Source organism: Hemicordylus capensis, chromosome 1 (assembly GCF_027244095.1).
Source record: "Hemicordylus capensis ecotype Gifberg chromosome 1, rHemCap1.1.pri, whole genome shotgun sequence".
Taxonomy (NCBI): Eukaryota; Metazoa; Chordata; class Lepidosauria; order Squamata; family Cordylidae; genus Hemicordylus; species Hemicordylus capensis.
Genome location: NC_069657.1, coordinates 330,471,222 through 330,493,588, shown reverse-complemented (window position 1 = coordinate 330,493,588; position 22,367 = coordinate 330,471,222). Strand labels below are relative to the sequence as shown.

The following is a 22,367-nucleotide window of genomic DNA, read 5'->3' as shown; positions in this document are numbered from 1 at the left end:
AAATCACTCTATGGGCTCATGAGCTCATCCTGTCCTCCCTCCCCCTCACCATGCCCTCCCTCTCACCCCCCCACCTTTTTAATTTTTCATTTCTTTTTTTTAAAAAGCGAGCTTGCTTGTTGAGTGTAATTTTCCAAGCCTTCACAGCCCTAATAAATAAGGAGCACCTGTAAAACAGTAGCTTGACTTAAGTGAATCTGTACAAAGGAAAATATAGAAATACAGTATGTACATAGTTAAGTGCCCTCAGTGCACCATCGCTATAAGGCTCTGATTTGATTGGCTTTTAAGACCCTGCACCCAACTCTTTGAAGCACATCCTTTCCAAACTGCTTCCTGGTTGCTAATTATAATAGCCTTATAGTAAAGGTGTACGCTGGACACTGTTGCGTGAACAATTGCTTTTTTCAAGTTAGTAAACAGTTACACTGGATCACAAGGTGATTTGAACAATTTTCTATGATTTTTTTTTCATTTTTTCTTTAGTATTTTGTCAGAATGGGATACTCCACAATTGTCTTACCAAATCAGTGCCGGCATACATGCTCTAGTGTACTTTTGGACTCTTGGCTACAACTATACAAGTGCACACAAGTAAATTCTACCCTGTTATCCTCCACCCACCGACTGAGGATCGAATTGCACATTTCTTTTAACCATGACAGGAGAAAGCAAACAGTGAAACAGAATCATGGGGGCTCTCTTCTCACTTTACCCCTGTGTTTTCATTGGCTTGGCCATACCTTTCTAATTATCATGAAAGGGCTCTGCATCTGGAGAGATTGTCTCACTGGCTTCCTGGATCACCGAAAAACCATCAGGGTTGAAATTTCATCCAAGTCTTTCATAACACCCAGCAAATATTTCCCCCAGATAGTTTTACACCTTGAGGGGATCATTTTATTATTATTATTATTATTTGGTCTTTAGTTCAACACTCTTGCTCTGTTCCCAAATGGGGCGCTATTTAGGGGAATTGAAAGAGAAAGCTGAGAGGAATAAACATTTACTGAGTTCTCTTGGCATTCAGTCTCTGAAAAACCACAGTATAAACTATTCATGCTGCTTCTTACATCTGTCAAATAAAAAAAAAAATCAAAAGCCATAAAAGTGTAACACTGAAAATATGGCATTAAAAGGATAAAGGTGGCCTTTGTAAAAAATAACAAGGAAAAAAAGTATATTAGCCAATAAAATATTCTAATAACTCTTCATTTAAAAGTGCATCATGGGTAGGAGATAGAGATGACTCTGAAGTGTCGATACTCCAGTATAATCCCTTCCCCTGCCATCAAAAACGCGAATAGGTCCAAAACCATACAATGCAAATCACAATTCTTAGTGTAGCAGCAAAACCACAGCAGTTTTTTTGGGGGGGGAAATCCATTTCATTGTCCAGCTTCAAACATCTGAACCTTGGAGTCAGTGAGGAAAAAAGTACATACATTGGTCCATGTGGCTTAGAAATTAGAGGAAACTCCTCCATCGGCAAGAAACCAAAGGGAAAAGGAGAAGGGGAGATGGTAGTAGGAATGCTGAGCGCACTTTGTGTGATCCATGATGTGCTTACGGTCTTCTGAGCCAAAGGCACCCAAGGGTTTGAGCCTTCTCTCTGAGAGAATTAATAGCGGGAAGCAGCTTTGTTTTCTTGACTTTGCACTGGAAGGGGTGGTGAGTGGACCAGCTGGTGTCATTTGGTGAAGTAGTATGGTTTGCTCTGCTCCCTTTCTCCATCCAAGGTACCCTGTCAAAGTAAGCATTCCTGTGAAAACAAAGACAGTCAGGTCAGCAAATACTCTGAATAATCACAATTCATTGCAGGTTGTAATGTTATGCTCTTATATCAGCTTGGACATGCCTGATTCAGTCTGGGATGGACACATTGTAAGCTTTATTAGTGATGATCCAATATTGTGAGGACTGATAGCATTGCATTAGTAGTAGGTAACGAATGGAGAACTTGCAGAGTTAAGAATGAACAAAACAAAATGTTCTCTGCTCCCATTACTTATGGAAACAGATCGTGAAGTCTCTTCATCCTTGGATTTGGAAGAACCTTTGAGATACAATCTACTCATCTCTGGTTACACATGTCACAACTTCCACGGAAATAATATGGGATGTGCTTGGGAACAGTGTTGGGTGGATGATGCTTCAATGAACCAGTATGCTCATCCTTTTCACTGATTAAGAAACTAAAGTGGGAGATAGACTTTCCAGAACTTTAGAGACATGAATGGCTATTAGGCCAAAAGCTATAACATCATCCAGCTCTTAGGTAGGAAATAGATAGCAGTAAGAGAGCAGAAGGTGATATAACAGGAAGCATCATTTCCTGTACCACAGACATTGATTTGTTGAGTTCAGCTACTGTCACTGGCCAAACAGGTGACAGGTGAGCACTGCAAGATATTCTCCTCAGGGGATGGAGCCGCTCTGGGAAGAGCAGAAGGTTTCAAGTTCCCTCCCTGGCTTCTCCAAGATAGGGCTGAGAGAGATTCCTGCCTGCAACCTTGGAGAAGCCACGGCCAGTCTGTGAAGACAATACTGAGCTAGATAGACCAATGGTCTGACTCAGTATATGGCAGCTGCCTATGTTCCTATGAACATTATAAATCTTGCAGAACCCGTTGACCAGAGAACAACTGTAGAGTGAAGGTGCTAACCATGGGCAGTGATACCTTTATCAATCAACCTTCAACTCACTGAAAAACACTACTGTCTGGACATGATCCAGGCTAAGTTAGTCAAAATGAAGTGTCATTGAAACGAATAGGACTTTACAGTAGTCATGACTTACTTGTCTCATTGATTTCAATGATGCTTAGTCATGGTTACTTAGCCTGGATCCTGCCCTCTGTCTCCAGTCTTAGTTACAACTATTGTCCTACCAGCAGTTCAAGCTGTAACACTCCCTCCATTCTATGTCTGAAGAAGCAATTATAAGCCATTTTAGCTAGAGATAGAAAACAGGTTGTTGTTGTTTTAAGTGGCATCACAGAGGTATCACTTCCTGTAATCTGCACATAAATTATATTTTCCCCCAGCCAAACATCAACGCACACATAAATATAACAGTCAGGGTTAAAAAGAATGTCTAGAATTGTTTTATATTACAAACTTACAAATATGTGTTCAAACAATACTAATATAAATCACAAGAAAGTTGGAATCAATCTACAAATATATTCTTAACCATCTAACTTATATTAACAGAACCAACATCACGCTCAAAAGTGGAGATGCAATATACCAACTTTAAAGTAACTACTTATGGTCTTACACATGTATGTTAATAAAATATTCACTTCTACGTTGTCCCTTTAAAACATAGAGCCTTTGGAGTCAGGTGGTATATAAATAAAATAAAATAAAATAAAATAAAATAAAATGAGGGCTTACACAGCCCCTTTAACATGGAAGGGAGCAGGTCCATACTTGCTCCTCCTCCAGTCACCACCATTGCTTATGGGCACCATGGTTGCTGACCACGCAAATGGCCACCATGATGCTCAGAGGCCATGTGCATGCTGGCATTGCACAGGCCAGCTGGGAGATGCCCCACTGGCGTGCGGGCATAGCAGGTGGAGCGCTGGGGTTATGGCAATTGTGGTGATTGGAGGAGGAGCAGGTATGGACCTGCTCCTCTCCGTGTTAAAGGGGCTGTGTAAGCCCTCGGTTTTAAAGGTATGTGCCTGTGATTCAGACTCCGAATCACCTTTCGGAATATATCTATTACCCATATCAGGACAGAGGGAAGCTGCCATGTGGGTGGGCACTAGGTTACAATGCAGTGGCAGCTGGTGGCTCTGTGAGACCTTTGTATTGACAGGTCTGACATAGCTCAATGGGTACAGCAGAAGCCACCAGGCCTTAGAACAGGTGACATTTAGGAAAAAGTACATATCTGAAGGCTTCTTTGTAGCATTATCTGATTGAGAATTTGAATGGCATCATGGAGAGAAGTTAAGGTGAATATCCCTGGAATGTTTCTGTAGCTTCTGATTAACTCTTTTAACAGAGAAATTGAATAAAGGTAGAGGAAAGCCTACTGGATATCCACCTAATTTATTTTTCTTGTTTAAAGTTGTTACTGGGTAATGTTGCAATCTCCATTATCCAGTTAAGTAAACCATGGACCACCACTACCTATAGAACTTTGCATGCCTACACTGGAGATTGGAAGCTTTCCTTTCTCTGTCTTTGGGAGATGCCCTGATTGTGTACAAGTTTGGGAAGAGCATCTGCATGCCTGCATGCAGAAGGTTCCAGCTTCCCTCCCTGGCATCTTCTAAATGGAGCTGAGAGAGATTCCTGCCTGCAACCTTGGAGAAGCTGCTGCCAGTCTGTGTAGACAATACTGAACTAGATGGACCTATGGTCTGACTTGGTATATGGCAGCTTCCTATCTCAAGGCTGGAGCATGAAAACCATGCTGTGTGCCACTGAACTCACAATGATTTCACACTGAAATTCAAGGCGTGCCTGTAAATCAGAGCCAGCAGTGAGCACACAAAAGAAATAACTATCCAATGAGAAATATCTTACATTGACCTAGATCTAGATAGTAGTGCCCCTCCCAGCTTGTTGACTGCACACTTTAGTGCCAAAATGCAGTTGAAGTACTAGCAAAGAATAGCCAATGCTGTCCCTGTAAATCCAATAATTGGCCTTGTGGATGATCAGAGATCAACACATGGGTAGGCACAGTCCTGCATGGTTTGTGAGTTTCAGGTGCACTTAGCATATCTGGAACCAGAACCTTAGCATATTCAGAACCTTGATGGGAGGCATGGTCTTTTAAACAGTGCCCTAGCTGGGTGGGGGTTGCATTTCCATGAGCAGGTCTTGTGTGGCTGGGGTAATTTAAATGAACCAATCCAGTGGACAGGAGCCTTTGGTGAGGACTCATGCAATCAGCCCTCCATCACATGGTGGGTTCATTTAACCTGCTCAGCTTGTGGAACCACTCATGGAAAAGGAGCTTCCTCAAGGGTAGGGTCCAGTGTTCCCTCTAAGGTGTGCAAATGTGTGCCCACTCACAAGTTTTCCACTCAGTTAATTTTAGATCCCGCTCAGGTTGAATCAGAAAAGCCCCATCTGAACGCACATGTGAACATTCTGCCTTGATCTGCCACCCAGAACAAAACTCATTCCGCACACAGATGAAAAAAATTAGAGAGAACGCTGGTAGGGTCATACTTAAAGGCCCCCTAAAATGTACCATATTACACTAATATCCTTACTAGCTCTGATTCTAGTTCTTCTGCAACCTTCAATACAAATCTCCTGTTCCAACACAGTACCTCAGCTCATATGAACAGGACAACCTCTGACAGCTTTGCTTTCATTCTCATCAGCCATGCAGTCAGATGTGGGAACATTGTGCTCTGGGGATCAGATGCAAATCAAATAAGAACATGCAATCCCCCAAACAAGTCCAGCGCAGACCTGCCCGATGAAGTCAAGGGATCACAAGCCTTTATGTAGAGGTCCAGGTTGTGTTCGAAAACATCAGGCTATGTGAAGGCTCCACATTGCTAATGCACTAACAAGGAAACAGTTGTTTCCATGCTGATTTCTCTTGCTCCCTACTCCATTGAATATTATGGTTTCATTAATGATGTCTGACATTGTCAGCATTCCAAAACAACACAAAGATTGCTTATGAGGCTTTTGGATAGCAAAAGGGGAAGCTTTGATATGGGCTAGCAAACTACTTTCCCTTTAATGTGCTGCCGTGCAGTAGTTAATTCAGCCGAGCAATGAATGTGAACGTTGTCGGTGATGAAGCACCAGAATATGTCTGGCTCCTCTGGGACAGAAATGGGCTCAGAGCAAAGACAAGCCCATAATTTTCTTAGGGAGGCTCTGCTGAGGTCATCAACCACAAGTGTGTAGCTGAGGCAGGCATGGGAGCATGTTCAGCCCTGTAAACATTTCTGGGTTGCCTGTTATTCGCATGAGTTCTGTACTTGTAACAACTCTGAAAACAGTTCAAGGTTTTCCATTAAAACCTTCCTTTTTAACAGCTGGTGATTTATCTCTCCTTCCCCATGAAATGAAATAAATGACACCACATCACTGGAGCTGGGAGCAACATACCATGTGCAAAGTCAGGCCAGCAACATATTATTTTGGGAGAAACAACAAGCTGGGAACCATGGAGAAAGTCAGTGTGTGGTTTTTAACTCGGAGAGTTCTTATTCCATCTTTAGTGCTATTAACTCTCATTGTCTTCAGTTCCATACATCTAGTTTGTGTTTTAACATTATTCAGGGTAGCTATATACCGTATTAACCAGAATAGAAAACTACTCTGAATTTAAGACAACCCCTTTAAAAATACAGGTTACATACAGGTTATACCTGTATTTACCCCAAAGGAAGAGGACTCTGAATTTAAGACAAACCCCAATTTCCAACATTAAAGAACTTGAAAAAAACCTAGTCTTTGATTCAGGTAAATACACTAGCCTTCTCTCCCGTGGCTCATGCACCATTCTTCCTACCCCCAGTTTTACCATGTTGTGGCTCAGGAGGGGTAAACATGACAGATCTGTGTATGTGCAGAGGCCATGTGTGTGCAGGCGCTGCACTGCCACTACACACGGGCTGTTGGGGGGGAAGCTATGGGAGCATGTTGGGGCATGCAGGAAGCTACATGGAGCGTCAGCATGCATGGAAGGACCTGCTGTACTCACTTTAAAAGGTGCCGCTCACACACACCCCTCGGTGCCACCCTCAAACAACTGAACTGGTTTGTGGTTCAGCTGAACTGGCACAAACCAGTTTGCAGAACCATGAACTGGTTCATATTCAAACCTATGCATAGAGTGAAGTTCGTGCACATCCCTACACATATCCCTGACAATTCCCATTTAACTGAGAAAAATCCTCTTCTGAGCTTGAAACCTTTTCTAGAGTTGCCCTGGGACTCTGGTCTGGAACACGCTTCCAAATGAAATTAGTGTTTCCCCTTCACAGAATGTTTTTAAGAAGGACCCGAAAAACATACCTGTTTAGCCAGGCTTTTAGTTTATAGTTTTAAAGCTTTGGGTTTTAGAGTTTTTATTTGTATTTTAAATACAAATGTGCACTGAGGTTTGTGCACATCCCTACACATGTGCAAGTGTTCAGTTACGTAGGACTGGGCTTAAGGAACCAGTGCAAATACACAATCGGTGCAATGCCAATGCTTCCCCTTGCTTTGCAAATGCACTCATGCTGTACCAAAGGATTGCTTGAGCAAGAGCCCATGCAACCAAGTGCTCTTATTTGTTGAGTAAGATGTGTTCATGCCAAGTGGAGCTGGGTTGGACTGTGCTGCTACAGCCGACATAGCTGAGTTGCAGTTGTACACATGTTCTATTGAATAAGTCCAGCCTCACAGAAAGTTGGGCAAAACGACATTGAACATGAGGGTTCATCTTTTTGTGACATGATCATTCATTTCTGATGCCTATCCTGCAATTCCCATGTTACTCTATTTTAGGGTGAAGACCACTGGAAGTCCTGCTCTATCAGCGCCCATGCTTAATAATGGCTTGTGGTATTCCAACAGCACCATGCTTTAATTCAGAATGAACACACCCCCAAAACTTTAACTGGTATTTTTCTGGGATGGTGACGTATCAGGTGGTTCTAGCAAGGTTTTATGAACTATGTCAGTTTAGCTGCTGGGCCAGAAGAGAGGTAGTGATTGGAAGAGAAAGTTTGGTTTATGGAAAATAAACTGCACCAACTCATCTAACATGGAATGTTTATTTCTGGCATGTGACATGGAGATAGATGGGATAATTGGTTGGGCTGCTCTGTTGTGCAACAAATTCCCTTGATGGAGGAAACTGAGTTAGGCTACCCAGACGTTGCTCATAGAACCCTTAACAGAATTATCACAATAATATGAAATCTGTATTGTGAACACCCAAGAGGCTTAAAGAATGTGTGAGATAGAGAGACACTGCAGTGATTTCACTATGCACCTCTTTTGTATAACTATTCATAAACCACTTTCCCCCAACATTTCTTAGGTAAAATTTCTTAGTTCTTTGGGTAAAATACTTCAGAATGGCAGCTCAAGAACTTCAACCAAAAAGTACAGCTATCTTAAGCACTGGCATGCCACAGATCATAATGACAGCAAGTTTTACACTTAACCACACAGGCTCCCCAGAAATAGCTTAAAATTACCCTAAATATAGGGTGAACATACTAATAGGTTGTTGAGATGCCCAACTTTGTAATAAATCCAAACGTGATCATTTGCTTCATTCTGCACTGCCAAGGTTCCTCAATATATGCATTTCCAAAGGGAATTATTATGTTACACAGTCTGAATTTTCAAAACAAGAATTGGAAGCTGAAATTTTATTGAGGTGGGGTGGAGTGGAGTGGGGGAAGGAGTATAGCGGAAGGTTTGGGTTTTGTTTTGTTTTTTAACAATTTCAGTTTGATGTCTTCATGTCTAGATAATTTGTTACTGTAGATTGGCTTAAATTTAAGAAACATTTTAGCAACACTTGAAAAACTAAGCCAGCTGCAGGGAAGATATTATTACAAATTGAGACACATGTTACAGAGGAATACCATTCTTTTCAAATACCAAGAAAAGATCTGGAGACATTAATTTGTAAATATGGGAGATAGAGAGGGGTCCGAATTCTGCAATATACTGATGCAGTGGGAAGTTTAGCAAGCTGATAAACACAGTTTAGTAGGCATAGATTTCTTGAAGTAGAGTATCAAATTCAGACTCTTTGCCAGGCTTGTAAAATGTTCATATTTACCTTTTTGCATTCCTTTGCTGGTGCAACAAATATACTTCCAGCCACAACACCTTGCACACAGGGGTAACAGTTCACATATGGCACCTGATGGACAATGCACAGCAGAATTGAACAATAAGGCTCAAATCTGGTACAAAAATGTGTTTAATGCTTTGCTGAGACAAGGGCCTAGGGACAAACTAGGAGACCATCAGCTATCTGATCAAGGTACTTTAAATACAGATAGTTCAATCTCTTCTCAACTTTGTGTTTTGAAGAATATGAATGCTGCTTCAATTTTCTTCTCCTCGGATGCACATCTGGTTTTTCAGATGAGTTCCAAATCCCAGCAATCACTATTTAATTAAGTCAAATCTTTCATAATTGCAATAGTAAACAAGTACTTGGTTTTAACTCAAGTTGAACACTGAAGGAGGGGGTACTCCTATACTAAGAGTCCATGACTGGTGCTAGCAGTCAGCAAGGTCAGGTATTGTTTAAGGCTCAGACTTGTTTAGGTGGCCACAGATACTGCCACCATCTTTGTGGCCCAGGGCATTATGAGCAGATGCTCCCACAATGCATCTTTGCTTGAGATCTTGTGCCAGAAAAAGGCATTATTTAGTGTGAACACAGACTAATGCTGATTTGAGGAGGAAGGAGAAAGAAAACAGTGCTCTCTGCAGAAAACAGATCAAACTCACTTAGATTGGACCTGGCCAAATACTATGCAATGCTAATAGTTCAAAAATAGGCTGGACAAACACATGAGAGGAAAGGTGGGCCAGCATAGAGTAGTGGTGAGATCATTGTGCTTGGATGTTGAGAATGCACATTCAGATACCATTCCTGTCACAAAATTTAGCCAGATGGCACGGGGCCATTTGCTAGTTCTCTCTTATGCTAACCTACTTCATGATTAGAACCACGTGAACACATTCATTGTGCACTGGACACACTCGGGGGAGGGGGGCTCACAGTACTGCACTGTGCACTTGTGCAGTGTATTATTTGGGCTCTGGGGGGCAGGGTGCCACATGGCGGTGCTTCCCTGCACCTGACCCCCGGAGCTGCTGGGCGAGCTGGGTATGGGAGCACCGGAGACAAGCTGCGATGTGTGAATGATTGTCTATGGGGAGAGCGGGTCAGACCCGCTCTCCCTGCAAAATTCCTCTTAGCGCTTCATACTGCTTGTGTGAAGCACCTCAAGGAGTTCCTAACTAAGTGTTTTCTGCAGAGCTTTGGGTTAACTATACATTAAAGGAAGTGTGCACTTAGTACTCCCACATTTGGTTTTTTTCATTGTAAACAGCAACTAGATCACGGTCCTTCTGGTATCTGGACTGGGACCATGGGGAGCTTTAAGAATACCCCTCCCGTGGTCCCAGTCCACATCAGCTTCCCTCCCCACCATACTATTTCTCAAGCAGGGGGAGAAGTTTATAGGCACCAATGGAAGCTTTTTTCTCTTGACAAATACATTTATGGTGGGGGACAGGGGTGGTAACTGTGGTGGAAGGCAGGGTTAAACCCGCCTGAAGCCTGAACCTATACCAGTCAGTTGTGCATTTGGGCTAAAAAACCATGATCTGAACCCTAGATCTGAAGTTGGTTTGCAAACCATAATTAATGCTAACTGTGGTTTTACATTATGAAGTCATGCACATGCTCAAATGAGCAGGCGGGGCATCAGGCTGGCGGGGAGGCAGGCTCCTGCCTGCCTCCCTGCACACAAGCAATTTTGCTCCCCTCGCTCTGCCACTTGCCCGACACACCATCAGTGCAGCAGCAAGCAGCAGAACAGGGAGCTAGAGGAAGAAGTCCTCTGGCCAGGAGTGTGGTGCATTGGGAGATCCTCCCTCTGCCAGGCACTCTTGCCGCCCGGCTCTGTGTGTTTACAGGGTGCCTGAAGCCCGCATGCCACCCCAAACCTGGGGTTAAGGGCATACTTGTGGCCTTAAACCCAGGTTAAAGTGTGTGTGTGTGGGGGGGTAAATTCCCAGGCTTGGGGCTGAGACAGCACCGAGATCGGGCTCAATCCTGGTGGTGCACGTGGGCAGCTCAAGCCTGGGTTTGACTGGCCATATGAGTAGCCTCACTGTCTCTCTTCACAAACCACTGATAAACCATAGTTGGAGCAGCTGCTGCACCATGGCAACCGGGATAAATGTATGACCTTATGAAGCGGAGGTCTGAGCAGAAGACAAACAAAAGCACACAAGCAGTTCTAAATCATCGTTTGCTTTTTGTACATCTGGAAACTCAAACCATGGTTCTTAACTTTGGTTAGCACAAGCCACAACTTTGCGTTATGTAGAGTTCTAGAGTTGGTTTGAGGAAGTGCACTGGTCTCTCGAGGCTTCCAGTGCTAAAGAGAAGAACTAGACTCCTATATTCAGACTACCTTGCTTTACCTCCTGGTTGTGTCCCACTTCTTGCTGTAAAAGTAGACGAACCTGAGGGCATCTCTAGCAAACTCTACAGGCAAACCAGATGTTAAGCACAAATGCATGTAATAAAAACCTGAGCTACTTATAAAATGAAAAACAGTCTCAGGAGGCTAGAATTTTGACTGGAGAAACAGCAGGGAAAGGAGGTACTTGACCTTTTCTCCACCAGCCTTTTAAAAAAATTGGTTGTTATTCCTTTGCCCTCCCATTGTACAGGCTAACGACCTGCTTCATTCCACACCTTGTGGTGTTCTAGATGCATGTTAGTCCATATAAATGGAGCATCTGGAACCCTGTAAATAAAGTAGTTTGGGACTGATTCTGAATGGGAAATTAGCTAGTGGGGAAAGTGTTAAGTACCTCTCTTTCCAGAACTCATCTGTTCAAAATTGCAACTTCCTGAGACTGTTTTTTATTTTATTTTAAGAGAACTGTCAGGATTTGTATTTTAAGAGAACTGTCATTCTATATATATTTGCACATAATACAGTTTGCCCCTAAGAGAACCTCAGATTACTGATTCCTATATTTGTTTGGTAATCTATGAGAGCCAAGGACATGAGTTGAAGGGAGGAAATAGGTAACTTCCAGAGATCATCATCCTGGTTCATGTCACCTACTAAATGAGACACCCCTTGGGCTTCAGAAATATGAGAGTTTTCTGTGCTTTGTCAAATGAAAGTGAGTCATAAGCAGCCAGCTATATTGCCTGTACTGGAAGAAGCTTTCTTGCTTCAAGGCAGACCACCCTTAGGGATGGGCAAGCTTGGTGGCTTGCTGTTTGTTGAATGAACCATGGGGCTTGGCACTGGAGGCATTACTCACCCAAGGTTTTATTTGATTATTCAATCAATCAATCAATCAAATAAATAAAAATAAAATAAATATTCAACTTAGGGCCAGCACTTCAAGGTACTTGGTTCAAGGTGTCTGGATCTCAAGTAACTTGAGCAGCATAGAGATGGTGGGCTGGGTGTGGAGGTATGTGCAGACCTCTCATTCTGCTTCTGCTTCTGCATGTGCCAAGTATGGAGAAGGAAGAATCATGTGAGTCAGGTCTCTTTCCCATATTCAAACAGCTATTCTATATCCTGCTTATGAAGCAATACATATTAGTATTACATTATATATTTAAAAAATAACTATAAAAGCATGGAAACTGAAAATTTCATGTGAAAAGAAATACTCTTATGAAGATTTATGTAAACATAATATAGTGATGCCCAAGAGTTGATTCACATAATGATGGGTAGCCATGGTTAAACTGCTTGAAAATCCTGCAATGCTGCAATCCTCCATCACATGCAGAATTAAGCTTTCAGCACCCATTAGCCAATTCACAACACAAGATGTTCTTGCTGGTGTGCCAAATGCTGAGTCCTACATGTAGCAGAGGATATACAAAACTAGTCTGCCACAGGTTGTGAGGCAGCATGCACAAAATTTTAGTTCAGTGTTGAGTCATGGGCAGCATTTAATTATATGTTTTGGGGATGAGGGCGGAGAGATGCCATATGTGAAATTTCATCTTGTTCACCTGAATAACTTTGTCTTCTGGTAATGAAGAGTTAAAAGAATCCAAAACAATTATACCCAGCAACTATCCCATTTACCAGCTCTGTGTCCTTATCGCTCATTGTGAAGCTGGCACATGTGGGAATCTCTGTGGGTAGTCTGAATTATATCAAGCTGCATCGAGCTTGGCAGCCCACACTTGATGGCCAAACTTCCAACTCCAAGGGGGAGTATGTTGCTAATTAGTATTTCCAATAACCAAGTGAAGGCTTCATTTAGAAACCACTTCTGAAGTCTGGATACATGCCTCAAAGGGTGCTGTTACATTGATTTCTGTGGCTTTGGCTACCAACTAGGACTCTATCTGCCTATTTGGAATGCTGCAACAAATATACCTGTTTCTTCTCCCTATTATAATACAGTAGGATATGAAATAGTTAAATTATGTTACATAGGCAAAATCCACTAGAAACACCTCCTATGCCATTGAATTCCCATTCATTTAAACTGGTTTTGCTTAGGAAAATTATTCAGTGGATCCAGTAGAAGAGAAAGAAAGCACTTTTGGAATATGTACCCCTGGCAATTAAAAGAAGGACTGAGACCTGTGAAGTACTTAAGTTTATCGCAGACTAAGCCAACACCTATGATATGAAAAACTAAACACAGCCCACACTTAGGAAGAAATACAGCTACATTGAAGAAGAGGTCTATTCATGTAAAAGGTGTCAGGGAGCGTATTTTACATTCATAATCAAGGTGATCACAAAACTTATGATGCTGACTGTCTTGGTGAATTATTTGCATGCTTCTGTAACCTGAAACACCGTGCAATTTAAATGAAGGTAAAAGTGATCTATAAATATAATGATTGAATAAACTAAATGCATTATATACTGCCTGGAGATCACTGATTTGGGCAGTATACAACAAACAAAATAGATCATGCATATGTATCTCTATGCCATGCACACCAACTACTGGATTGTGTCTGGCCATTCCTGTTCAAGAATGCTGAGGTACACATAAGGCTCTCCTGATTGGAAGACCTGGTGCTTTCATTTCAAAGGAGAGAGCTGATCCACACTCACTTCCTTGTGAATGGCCAACCCCAGAGTCTGGCAATGTTATGCATTTGCTGGGGTGCTAAGATGGGAGAAGGGACACCCAAGTCGTAATCCTCAGTTTCTGTATCCTGCCTCTTGCAGGAAAAGATGGTCAAGTGAGAGTGGCTTGCCCAAAGGCTCCTCACATCTTGAATAAAACACTACTTTTGTATGACAAAGAAAACAGACATGTAAAGAGATCTCCTCCATCTGTGCCCTCAAGAGCACACATAGAATTAGCAGTAATGGAGGTATGGCTCCCTCTTTTTTATTACTGACAGTGGCTGACATCCCAACAAAGCACCAATACACCAGGAGAAGCACCAGTGTAGCAATAGTGTTTCAGAAGAATTCCAAACAAATGTTGCACAGTGTGTGCAGTGTGTGCATGTGTGAAGGAGATTTCAACAACCTCCCCTTCCCTCGGAAGCCCTCTTTGGCACTCAAAAATATGTTCCTGAGGGCTGCATGACCCTCAAGGATATATTTTTCAGGTGGCACAGAGTGCTTCCTGGGGAGGGAGAGGTCATCAAAATTTGCCTCCACTGCTGATCCAGCAGTGGACCTGAGTTGGTTGAACTTTTCAGAAGCACTGGTGCTTCATTAGTCAGGATGTCTACTGTCTCCACAACCATCATCTTGTAGCTGTACTGCATATTTTAATCTCCAGCTGCAAAAGGCAGTGCTTCTTTTGTATGAGAGGCCTTGGGTCTGATAGCCCTTACCTCCGTTCCCTGTACATATAACACATTATTTAGTAACTTGGCTTTTTTTCTTCCTAGAACTCTCCAAGCTAACATATGTTTTAAACACATGGATGAGAGACTGATAATTTGTACCAGCTCATTTTCTTCAGCCAAGTTGCTGGTGCAGCAAAACAAACAAAAACCAAAAACCAGCATGGTGCAGTGGTTAGAGTGTTGGACTCGGACTGGGAAAACCCAAGTTCAAATCCTTATTCAGCCATGAAACTAGCTGGGTGACTCTTGGACAGTCACTTATCTCTCAGATTATCCGCCTTGGGATTGCTTTAATGAAAGGAGGTCTATATATTTAACAATAAATAAATAAATAAACCTCTGGTTGTGAGGATAAACACAGTCATGTACACCACTCTGGGTTCCTTGGAGGAAAAGTGGGATACAAATGTTAAAATAGAATAAAGTAAAACAAACAAAACAAAACAAGCAGATAGCTGGTCATAGAGTGATCTGGTAATCCATAGTTATTGTGTCTTGTAATGAGTACTGTATGGGGTTGTGGTTATGATGTTATGTATGTTGTATTTTATAGAACTGTGTTGCTTTGTATGTTAGTGCTTGTAAGCTGCCCTGAGTCCTATGGGAGTAGGGCGACATATAAATCATAAATAAATAAATAAATACGGGAGAATCTAGTTCTAGATACCACTTATAAGCCATAGCTAAAATTGTTTACTAACTGCATGGAATGGACATTTGAAACTGAGTGCTAGGTCAAGATGTTACTCTCTAGGAACCTCACCAAAAATTATGTCTATCCATTCAAACTTTTGAGTGCTTTTTTCCTTGCAAGCCATGAGCAAACATTGTTGTGTCTAGTAGATGTTATATTAGATTCCTGTAAGAAACAGATAGATAAGCTCCTGGTTTGAAACACAGAAATATTCACAGCTAATTCCAAAGTTAACAAACAATTGACAAACTGTAACACTGCATTGCAAAAATAATAGGATAATAGTTGTTCATTTTAATATATATATATATATATATATATATATATATATATATATATATATATATATATAGTATTTTTGTGTTAGAAAGAAACAGATGATGAATAACATCGTATTATCTGTAATTTTCTAATGTCAAACTGCCCAGTGTTGTTTCAAACTATTCTCTGCAAGTTTTTGCAGCGTACCTGAAGAAGAAAACATGTCATTAAACAAAACTCTTAAAATATGAAACCCAACAAGGGAGCTGTTTAGTTTTCCTAAACACTCACACTTCATAATAAATAGTCAAGGATAGTAACATGACCTGACAAGACACAGATACTGTATGTTGTGGAACATGTGGGTGGGTAATATGATTTGATGATGAATCCACATGAGATTAAATAATAGAAAACCAACACAGACATATTTTACATACTATAGCACTTTTCACACAGAAGCTATAGTTGTGTGTATGAACCCTAAGAATTACTTGAACCATCTTTCAGGATATTAGTTAGCGTGAAGTACAAAAATCTACACATTGCATTCCTGACCAGCAGGTTACAGCAGAACTTTACAAATGAACAGTTCCAGAATAAACTAAAACAAGTGGCTTTTTCTCTTGGCATGTGGGACTGGAAATGGTTAGGACCAGTTAATGGATGGGATCACGGGAGGAGAGGATGCTGCGTCCAGAAATGTGGAAGTAAGAGAACATTAATCCCCACCAAGCCCCAAAAGCAGATATTCAGACCATGCCCACATAGCTCCTTGCTACCTGGCCTCAACACAACTGTGGTTGTACAGCATAGCAACATAGAACATAGGAAGCTGCCATATACTGAGTCAGACCAGTGGTCCATCTAGCTCAGTATTGTCTACAGAAACAGGCAACAGCTTCTCCAAGGTTGCAGGCAGGAATCGCTCTCAGCTCTGTCTTGGAGATGTCAAGGAAGGAACTTGGAACCTTCTGCTCTTCCCAGAATGGCTCCACCCCCTGAGGGGAAGATCTTACAGTGCTCACACTTCTAGTCTCCCTTTCATATGCAACCAGGGCAGACCCTGCTTAGCTAAGGGGGCAAGTCTTGCTTGTGACCAGCTCTCCACTCCTGCGTGTGGATGTGCATGCCTATCAATGGACATTGTATGTGTCTATGCATGAACACAGAATCATAATAATGGTGGCAGCAAAGCACTAGTGCTTATATGCAGCCAGGGGAGCTCTGAATTTTTCTTGAGAGTAGATTCAGATTCAGAACAGAGTTCTCTGTGGCCCAAGTTCTGGACACTTGAGCAGGGACAGCCCTTTCATGGGGCAAAGTAAGGCAATCACCTTAGGCAAGAGATTTTTTTCTCTCCTCCCTGTTCCCCATGTACTTTCAAAATCTGCAAAGGTTGCTTTCAAAAGGGGGCTTTTAGGAACATAGGAAGCTGCCTTCTACTGAGCCAGATCATCGGTCCATCTAGCTCAGTCTGCACAGACTGGCAGTGGCTTCTCCAAGGTTACAGGCAGGGATCTCTCTCAGTCCTATATTGGAGATGCCAGGGAGGGAACTGGGAACCTTCTGCATGCAAGACACCTCCGCTCATCTGCCAGGGAAGGCAGGTGTGCTCCTGCCTTCCCTGCAGACCTCCACAGCGGCAGTGTGATGATATTTTGGGAACAACCTCATCATCTCCCATTTAAATGCAAACCAGGCAGACCCTGCTTAGCAAAGAGGACATGCTGATACCGCAAGGCCAGTTCTCATCCCATCTTACAGGGACCTGGGTCATGGCAGCATTTTATGCCTTGCCTCAGGCACCACAATCCCTTGGGCCTTCCCTGCACTTGAACTTTTTTACTTCCTAAATCCATGGTTTATAATCCCTTGGAATTTCCTTCTCTCAATGTAGCACTATGTGCCATCTCTTAGAACCACCAATATCCAAATGTTTTAGGTGCTTCCTAGGCTACTGGGGAAAATATAGTGATTCAGAACGTGTTTAAGTGCAACAATTCCATGATATGAATCAAAACATTAGAAAAGTGGCTGACATCCTGACCAAAGAAGCGTCATTGGCAGCATTTGCATATAATGGCAAACGGTGGAGAGCCAAACCTGAGGTTAATTTTTGTCACCATGAATCACACTGCAGACGTTCATTCAACCATAGCCCGATACCTCCAGTTTCAGGGCAGGGGAGCCACTCCCTTCTCCTGCTCTGCCAAGGCCACATCCCGGCAAGCTCTGTAGTGCTCATGTCACCAGACTGTGGACAAGGCTTCAGAACGTCTGCAGGGTGGCAGCCATTGGCCACAATCTTCAAGGGGGCGTGCCGAGCACAATCATGCCTTTTCAGAATGGACTACCCGCCCTCATCAGGGAAAGGGCATTTAAACCCCTTTAAATGGCTTTTAAGCCTTTCTCCTGACAGCAATTGCACCACTGCCCTCGTAAGAGCCCCGCAGCAAAACAGCCCTGCACAAGCACAATTATTGGCAACAGGGGGATGGAGAAGGGCGCTATTTTTCTGTTACTCCCGGAAGGGATTGTGATAACTTCCTAGGAGGGAATATGTATATGAGGGATGGCAAAGGATCCTGGGGTCTGGTCCACTATGACAAAGGATGCTGTTGCAATGGCAGATCCCAGCAAAGCAGTCCAGGAAAGCCCAAGCACACTCCTGCCCCTGTGCCGGCTTGCTGGCCAGGGATTAGCCCTCTCTGTGGTAAATAATAGAACTTGTACACTGTGAACCTCTCCTCTCCAGGCAACCCTTTCATTCTCCTGAGGAGGAGTGGCTGCTCCATGTGTCCAGACAATCCCGGGCAGACAGACAAGGGAAATACTGGGACTGGGGATAGATCTTTACCCTCATTCAAATTTCCTGGGTTTGGACAAGTGTTACAGCGTATGCAGATTGGCCACCATGGGGAATCACAGGTGAAGGGAGCTCTGTTTTTCAGTGATCCCAGGAAACTAGGGTGGCCGTTGCAGGCAAAAACAAATATGGATCTGTGCCAATGGATGACCAGACTGGCAGAGGGACTGCTTGGACTGCTTCTTTGCGACAGTTGCCAGGAGAGGGAAAGGTGTTGCCGTGGTACCCGTCCCTGCAGCTTGCTTGCGTCAAGCAACCAGGCCCGGCAGTAGCTGCTGCCCAGACCACATGTGTGTCTCCATGGCCATCCGTTCTCATGTGAGAGCAGCCTCACTCACTCTGGAGCAGCATCCATTATCATCACACAGGAAGAACCTCTCCTGTGACTGGAAGCAATACTGCTCCTGATGGGTGGTTCTTCTCATGAGTAACATCAGAGACTGCATGTTTCAGACAAGGGGAAGTGGCTGGGCCCCTCTTCCCCAAGTTCATTGTACAAAAATTAGAACAGAGCCATTCAAGAATTCCTGGGTGGGGCTGCCTCTTAAATCTGACCTCGGATATCACTGCCCTTCCATATTTATTCCATATCCTTATTCATTCATTCATTCATTCATTCATTCCATATCCTTATTTATTTATTATTTATTATTTTATTTATCAAATTTATACCCCGCCCAAACATACGTCTCTGGACAGCAATCTTTGCAGCAATCTAATCAGGTTGTCCAGTTTATGGTGCCACTGAGACTGCATGTGCTTGTAAATATGCTTCTTTATTGATTCATTTTTGGAGACCAAAACCCATAGTGATCATCTTGCCATCCAGTCCTGTTTCTCTTCTGATTGCCAGAGGGGGGAACAAGAGACACAGTGGAAAGTGGGCATCCCCCAGTGTGACTTTTCCCTTTGACAGGCTGAGAAGCTTGGGATGAGACAACGTGGCGTTCCTCTTGCCGGGCAATGGCTTGAGGAGTGTGGACACAGGGAGTGGGGCAAGTGCTCAAAGAGGTGGCCAACAAGAAGCGTGGCAGCCATGGAGTAGGCGCGCACATTCCTGGGCAGTCTGCACTGACCTCTCTATGATTTCGATTCCAGAAACAGCACAAAACCCCGGTTATGGTGGCATCTGTGTTCGGATATAACGCTGCCAACTTCAAAACTCAGGTTGGAGCAGTGAAACTCACTACAAACCGAAGGTTCAAACTGGAGTTTGGCACGGGAAACCACAGGTTGCTTTTGACACGAAACCAGTTTCACGCATTTGAACGTACACAAATTCCAACCTCTGCCCATTCAACTCCGGTTTGGTGTTACATGCGAATGCGGCCAGTAGCTTTGGAGGAGGTCCAGATTAACACTGCATTGGAGCGTGTGTGTGTGTGTGTGTGTGTGTGTGTATGTGTGTGTATTTCAGCAACCTCCTCTTCTGCTGGAAGCCCTCTGTGTCACTTGAAAATATATTCCGGAGGGCTGCATGACACTTGGAACCATATTTTCAGGTGGCACTGAGTGTTTCCTGGGCAAGGGGAAGTGTTCAAAAGTTGCCCCCGCCACTGAACCAGCAGTGCAGCTGAATTAGTTGAACTTTTTAAAAGCTCTGATGCTCCTCTCATTGCTTTGTTAGTTAGGGTTTTAGCCAGTTATTCTTAAACTTGTTACATTGTAGACAACATTTTTTGTTTGTTTGTATTTATTAATTTTTATTTTTGACAGACCTTACTTTAATTTTTTATGTTATGGCTAACACATGGTAGGCTGCTTAGAATTACTCTGAATTAAACTTACCTTATTCTGCACTTGTATATAAAGGGACTATGAACCTTAACAAAAAGATGAACACACACACAAAAAAAATGGAAAGGATTGTAGTAATAGGCATTAGGTTTGTGTATGATCTGTGTCACTGGAAGCCAATTCAAACCTGAACTCTTGTGGCCCTTACCATATGGTTGTCTTAACTGTTTTGACTGGCAGGCAGAGCATTCCTCTTTCCTTCTACCCGGCACATTAAATGTTTATGGTGTTATGGAGTTTATGGTGATGAAACCTCTGCTACTGATTGGCTGAGCTTGTAAGATAACTTGGAATACTCAGTTGCTCAGAGAATTAACCAGTTTGCAGTTCAAGTTCTGTGAGGAAATGGAAGATGTCACTTCTGTGAGGGAAATGGAAGAGGTCACTGTTTATGGTGTTATGGAGTTTATGGTGAAGAAACCTCTGCTACTGATTGGCTGAGCTTGTAAGATAACTTGGAATATTCAGTTGCTTGGAGAATTAACCAGTTTGCAGTTCAAGTTCTGTGAGGGAAATGGAAGATGTCAATTTGACTAGGATTAGAAGTTGACATGGGATGAGTAGGAAGAGGTCACTGGAAGTAGAAAAGTTAATAGATAGGTAGATAATCAGTGGGGCTGAATTTCAAGTATTGATCTGAGCTAATCAGGCAGTTTCTATACATAGGATTATAGACTGGTTAAACATGGCCTCTCATTTATGAGTCATATAGTGCAGGGAAGCTTCCTTTTTTTTTCTTTTTTCTTTTGTAAGAAACCAAAGGAAGATTAAAATTAAAGTTCACAAAATGAACAAAGATATCACATGTAGGTATGTTTGGTTATCTTTCTGCATTATCCAAGATCTTTATGTCTTCATTCAAACAAACATGAACTGTGGAAGCAGGCATTAGATACAGTTGGAGACACTGCAGAACATACTATTCCGGAGTCCATGCTTGATATTATTCAGTGGAGGCTGGATGAACATGGAGGGGGATTTGCTGCTGCAAAATGATGGAGGAACACTCAGGCACATAGAATGACTCAGGATAAATATTAGCTAGGACACTGCAGTTCTGCAAACTGGGCCAAAGTAAATGAGATGCTGGATCCATTATTGGATCTCCTAACTTTTTTTTTTTTTTTTAAAAGCAGCTGTGGGAGGACCTAAATTGGATCTGAACTATGGTACTGAGGAAGGGGTTGGTTGACCAGAGGTGGCTCATTGCCAGTCGCCGCTTGAGGTGAGTTGCCATGTACCACCCCAACCATCTCACCACCTGGGTGAGCCCAACAATGATGCAGCCCTGTCCTCCCCTCACTGACCCCACCCACAGTACCAGAGGGAGCACTGATGGCACCCTTCCCCCCCTCACCTTCCAGGTGCATGCTTTGTCCTGAGGCTGGTGCACAACTAGGGACGGTTCACACAGAGTGGGCAGGGGTTGGAAAAGCTGGATGCATGCTGCCTATTCTCACAACTGCTGTGAGAATACACCAGTGAATGGCTCTCTCTCTCCTGCTGCCACTCTCTTTGGCACCAAAAGCAGAGAGGTTTAGTGCTCGGAGTGAGAGATGGGGCCAGTGAAACTGGAGGTGTGCACACTGCCTGATGAAGCAAGCAGTGCCACACACTGGCCCCAAAACAGAGTGCACACCTTGAGGCAAGGGGGAAGAGGTGCAGTACCAGCGCTGGCCTCTGGCCTAGTGGGTGAGGCTAGCAATCAGGAGCTAGGCATAGGAGGGGAAACACTGGAGACAAACAAAGGATTGCAATGAAGGTGAAGCGGTAGGTGGGGGCAGCAGCAGGCAGGCCAGGTGAAGCCCACAGTGGGGCAGGGTGCCCATATTCAGTGCTGTGGTGTGCTCATCACCTGAAGCTGTCACCTCACCTTGCTCATGGGGGAGCCACCCATGGGCTTCCCTTTTCCTGATGCACAATTTTTTCAAGTCAAACTATTTGGTTCTATTTGAGGAACCAAATCTGCTATTGGCCCCATTAGGCAAAATATACATATAGCCCTATATTTCCCCTAGCAACTTGAGGAAGTTATTTAGACACAGAAAACAACACAGGGAAACGGATTAAATTCCTTGGTCCCAATCCAATTTACTCCCTTCCCTCAGGTGCTTTTAAAATAACTGAAAAGTTATCAGAGATCTAGAGCACAGATCTCCAGTTTATCT

At 43.1% G+C, this 22,367-nt stretch overlaps 1 protein-coding gene across 4 annotated transcripts in view; it reads right to left on the bottom strand.

Annotated features, from left to right (window-relative positions):
• Positions 1-453: 453 nt before the first annotated feature.
• The window catches only part of SOBP (sine oculis binding protein homolog), a 232,214-nt gene continuing 210,300 nt past the window's right edge, over positions 454-22,367 (bottom strand). For all 4 annotated transcript variants that reach the window (XM_053291230.1, XM_053291069.1, XM_053290968.1 and 1 more), the window contains one exon: positions 454-1,762. The gene's annotated coding sequence lies outside the window, so the exon portion shown is untranslated. The remainder of the gene's footprint in view (positions 1,763-22,367) is intronic.